A 5902-nucleotide genomic window follows, 5' to 3' on the forward strand; every position below is an offset into this window, starting at 1 on the left:
ACTATGAATAGGGTTTGTAGGCAATGAGAGCAGGTCATTTATATAAATGAAGGTAGGTGAAATGAAAGAGCTCTGATGGACAGAACACCATCCACCATTAAATATAGGGATTGAGAAAACTAGCTATGCCATTACAAAGGGAGTCTGAATGATGGTAACTTGTTGAGATACCCTTGATGACAGACCCTACCAAAAGCCTTGGAGATGTCAAAGTAATGGCACAGGCTTCTCCAAATTTTTCCATGGAATGGGTCCAGAAGTGCAGATACATACATACATATAAAATATATACTGATGGTCACTAATTAGATGGCAATTCTCCAAGTGTTGAAGAACTTAATGTCAATAACCTTCTCCGTTACTTTAGACAAAATCAAGGTGAGAGCAATAGATTACCAGATTGATGATAAACATTTATTACCACTTTTTTGGGAAATGGTTGTATGAGTACAGGTTAATGAACAGAACTGAAGGAAGTACAGGAAGGTGGTTTAATGTTAAATCTGGTGTCAGACAAGGATGTACATTATCCCCTCTGTTATTCATTATCTATATGGATCACATTATAAAGGAAAGTGGTATCAAACCTAATATCAAAATTTAATCTCAGCTCTTTGCTTTATGGGAAGTTATACTTCTAAATAAATCCGCTAAGTCTGCAAGATTCCCTGACTAAATCGAATAACTGGTGTAATAGATATGGTATGTAATAGATAAAGTAGTTAATGGTCTTTGTCTTTTTAATGCTTTGTCAGCATTAAAAAGACAAAAACAATGAAAATAGCTAGAAACATTGAAAATATCAGCTGCTTTGTGAATGGAAAACCTATAGAACAAGTAAAACATTTCAGCTACTTAGGCACGATTTTTAGTGAAGAGGGTAAATTAAATATGGAAACAGACAACAGAATCAACAAAGCTGGTATGGTAGGAAGTTAACTGAATAAATTTATATGGAATAAGAGAGAAATTAGCCAAAACACTAAATTAGCTGTATACAAGACAGTGTTCAAATCAATTTTAACTTATGGATCTAAGAGCTGGGTCAGAAGTAAAACACTTGACCAAAGACTAGAGACCGCAGATATGAGAGTCCTGAGAAAGATTAAGGCATGAATAGATGGTCAATTGCAATATCATATTAAAACGAAGATATTAGGAAAGAACTCGACATTGTCAGCATCCAGGAATGCATTAGCAGAGCTAATCTCACTTAAATAAACAGAATGGGAGAGGAAAGATTAGCAAAACAAGTGTTCTCTGCCAGGTTGGCAGGAAAAAGACCCAGAGGAAGTGGGTCTGATAATATTGGAGTCTTGACAGGTAACAGACTGATTTGGAGGAAAATTGTAGATAGGAAGTTAGTAATGATGTAAATTTTTCATGTAGTACTATCATATCCTGTACACCCCTTAAGAGTATATATACCAGGAATTTGATGATGATGATAGTGCCTCATGTCAGAGACAAGTGCTTTGCATTCTGATGATGTTGGTTTGAAACCTAATAAAATATCAGCAGATTCATAAATTATCACATTTATTTTGTTAATGTGGTATTGTGGATCAATACTGTTAAAAAGTTAATAATTGCTAAACCTTAATTTCCTTTTTATGTGTTTTAACTGCACTATGTATTTAGTTATAAGCTTATGTCTAAGCTGTGCTTTCATGGAAACAACTAAGCAATACCTGAAAAAGCAGCTTGCAAAGTTTTGACGTTGGTCCATTTCAATAAGAATCAGGAACTGTATAAAAGAATATCTGAAGATGTGTGCCTGATCAGAAATTCTTCTCTCACAGTAACAGGACTCCAACAGTGAATAAGTTTAACGAGATGTACGATAGGTATTGTGTTAATGGTAGTATGGGTCTCCTTGTAATGGGTCTTTTGACTGCACAGAGTACCAGTATAAATAATAATTATTATTTCTAATCCTCTATGTGGTTGGAAGACTCATTGCAAGAGGTTAAGCTCTACAAACCATAATCATACCTCCTTGCCTTTAAAACATTTAGCACTGGCAGCGCTTTTAGGATATATGCTGCCTCTATGCAAGCACTATTTTGCCATTCAAGAAAATATTTTAAAAAATAAAGTGTTTTTTATGGATAAGATACAGTTCCCCCCCCCCCAACTTGCTGCTTAACTATATTCTGGAAAGTACATTCCAGAATATAAGTGTTGCATAACATAACACTTATATTCTGGAATGTACTTTCATTCTCACAACAGCACTAATCACTCTATGCAATATTTCCCCATTATCTACCTGATATGCTGCTCTCACCAACTTATATAACTAAGACTGGCTAAATAAAAGTCATGGAAAGACTTTGATAAAAACGTAGAAAATAAATATCAGAAAGGGCAACATATTCTTTAGGCTATTGTAAAGGCTTAGGATTGGAGGAAACAATACTGCCAAAGGAATCAGAGATGATAAAAGTGACATGAAAACCAAAAGCTTGGATAAACGAGTGGGGTTGCAGTTTTAATATTAATAAATGCAAGGTGCTACACTTAGGGATACAGAGATATAAGGCTATATACTGTATTGATGGAGCTGTACTTCAGGAAGCAGATGAGATTCAGGATCTTGGAGTGATGGTAGACAGTGGACTGAAGTTCCCAGGGCACATTGCAATTACAAAGACTGCACATCATATTGTTGCTATGATAAAAAGTACATCGACAAATAGGAATAAGGAGGTGATGTGTTTATATAAACGAATTGGTTGGACCACATATGGATTGTTGTCCCAATTTCCTCACATGGTTTTCATTGTGATGTGGAAATGCCACAGAGGGCCCAAAGATGAATAACCAAAGTGATATCAGGACTCTGGGATGTTGGTTACAAAGAGCACTTGAGAAAATGTGGATTACAAAGGTTAGGAGAAAGAGAGGAAATATGATAGAATTCCTTAACTTGAAGGTTAATACACAAAAAATTATTAAAAGAATGGATGTTAAGATGGGAAGAATTAAGCCATCCCTGAATGTTGTATCAAGATGTGGTGAAGAAGTGTGTGAGAAATAGATTTTTTACATGGAGTTGTCAGTGAGTGGAATGCATTGCATGAGTGCATTGTGAATGCAAGTAGCGTAAATAAATTCAAAGCTCATTATGATAGACATGTTGCTGGTTGAGTAGGCCTCCCATGATGAGTCTGTTGACTCCATGGAAGTTTAAATAATAATAATAATAATAATAATAATAATAATAGTGCCTAGACAACAGATTTTGAAATTCAAAATCAGGTTAAATGATGTGATCAATCAAAATTCCCAGCAATTCATATAAGTTGGTCCAGCATATGCCTGTAAGGTTCGAGCTAGAAACAGATTTTTTGGGAGGGGGGGGTGAAGGGAAGAGATGTGCTTTAGCAGCTATTGATGGTCACATAACCCTGTAAATATTCCCACAATTCATCACATTTTGGAAAAGCTCAGTCACTTATGACTGAGGCATGACAAGATTGCTATCCATTAAAATAAAAATGTTAAAAGTTTGGGGATCATAACAGTGAGCTCCAATAGATGTTTTAACTAGCACTATCTCTAGACTTAAATCTCTCATGTGCAAAATATTAGTAGTCTATAACGTTTAGGTGAAATATGACATCCAGATGCAATTTTAAAGGCCAGAGAGTTGATTCATCTTATAACTGACAACTCTAATTTCTCCAGGAACTACAGTGTCCTTAGTGAAGATAACAAACATATAAAACAATACTTCCATGGATGCTGGAAGTGAATGTCCAAGGATATATCCTATAATTAGTATATCATTTTGAGATTAAATATTACAGAAAGTATTTAAAAGCTTCAAGAACAAGAATCAAAGTGACAAACCTGCTTAGGACAAAGTATGTTTAAAGCCTTATATTATAAAAGGTGTTTTAGCAATGCATTTTAACATAGGGCAATTATTACCAATAAATGAGTCATTTATGTAATATTTTGGACAACTTTCATATTTACCAGAGATATACACCTAATTGATATCTTCAACCCGGAGTACTCACCCATCCCCTTTATTGAACTAGGAAGACAAATGCAACAACTTCAAATAAGCACCATGCATAATAATTACATTAAGTCAACTAAGCCTTGTATAACACATCAGCATGAATTAGTGTTGTTATATGATAAAAATATTACCATATATATACACACACCAGTGTCCACATACAATGGATACCAGTTTCAAGAAAATATATATATATACATACTGTAATTTAAATGAGATCCAATTCTGTCAACAAATAACATATGATAGTAATGAATAAGTTTAGAATAAGTACAATATTTCTCAAACATCTGACAGGAATTTATTAAGTGTCAGAAAATAACTCATCCAACCTAAGTGACCCAGATCATTGACTCACAAATGCTCAGAGTAAATTGCAATTATTTGTCCCTGTGCTTTTTTGTGGGTTTGCAATTATATGCTAGTGAAAATATTTAACTGAAGGAGTGTTGCTGAGCATAACTAAAACTTTCTATACATTTATCATGGAAAAACTTATTATATATATAAAAATCCTATCATTTTGCTATGTAGGCTATTCTAAATAAATATCTTGAAGATTATCTGTGGCTCAAATATATAGCTAAAATATTTTAGGTGTGTAATAAATTTACCACACTTAAAAAAAAAATTGCAAAAGCAGAAGAAGAACAGTTATTTATAGTTATTTTAAAAATGAATTGATTCTAGAATACATAATTAAAACCTCTAGTTACATAAGTCAACTAATGCAAAGGAACAGTTGAATGTTTTTTTGCATTAGTGATAAAACATAATTTGTTCATAATCATTATTTGAAGTATATGTAAACAGAAAATAGATCATATGCCCTAATGCAACCAGATAGTTTTTTTTTTTTTGCATAAAAGAAATAAACCAACAATATGGAAAGGCTTAGGTGCCATTGATTATTCATAATAGAACTTCATGGTATAACCACCAAAAGATGAAAAAAATACATTTATTAACCTTATTAATATTTTGAGACCTGATAGCCTGATTTCTCCAAATTAACTTATGGTTATCCAGTCTTCAGAGGATACCGTGTAAGGACATTAGTTCAGTGCTTTGAGCTTGTCACAGTTATAATTATTCTCTGGGGAAGCTGGGTAGAAAACCAGCAAAATATTAGTAAGTTTTTTTTTTTTTTTTTTTTTGCATTTTTTTCTTTCTACTTTTGGTGTTGCTCATACTGTTAAGCTCTATTATGAATAAAACAGTAGTTTTCACCACACTACAAAATTTTCCCAGTGGGAAGATTTTGAACCAAGAAACCAAGTTAAAAAAAAAAAAAGTTGTATTTTATTGAAATGAAAATTAACATGCATTAAACAAATATTCTGAGCAGTCATGACAATATTTATAGCAATGCTAAGAAAAACAGTAAAGAAAATCCCATGACCCTTTTAAAGATCTGGCATAACACCATTGTTACATGATGCCATTACATACCTTCTAACAGCAGCATCTGAATGCAACAAATTCCAAACAAACAAAAGCAAATGCCTTAAACTGCAACAACCAGCAGAATAAACTTACTCTCCTTCATGCTACTGCCAATATATTATAGATAATGTATCAACAAGAGCAGAACTATAATACTGATGTTGTAAAAGCAAACTAATATCATTACTTAATATAAAAACTGAATGTATAAATAAAAGATCATTAACATAAATATTATGTAATATATGGTAAGCACTACATTCAAGTGGCAAAAGCACTAAAAATACTGTTTAAAACTTTGAAATGCTAAATGAAGAAGCACAAAAATATTACTATTTAAACATCTAAAAAGAGTATTACGGTAAGTACTTTTTATCTATTAAAAGAAATTATACTAATTTTATATATTTCTGCTGTCTA

General features: G+C 32.7%; 1 protein-coding gene across 1 annotated transcript in view; it reads left to right on the forward strand.

Moving 5' to 3' along the window:
- The first annotated feature begins 4934 nt into the window (after positions 1–4934).
- The window catches only part of Uvrag (UV-resistance associated gene), a 247078-nt gene continuing 246110 nt past the window's right edge, over positions 4935–5902 (forward strand). Inside the window, exon 1 of the mRNA XM_090413519.1 lies at positions 4935–5843. The gene's annotated coding sequence lies outside the window, so the exon portion shown is untranslated. The remainder of the gene's footprint in view (positions 5844–5902) is intronic.

The sequence above is a fragment of the Typopeltis vanoorti genome, chromosome 24 (assembly GCF_054136105.1).
Source record: "Typopeltis vanoorti isolate ZY-2024b chromosome 24, IOZ_Tvanoo_1.0, whole genome shotgun sequence".
Lineage (NCBI taxonomy): Eukaryota > Metazoa > Arthropoda > Arachnida > Uropygi > Thelyphonidae > Typopeltis > Typopeltis vanoorti.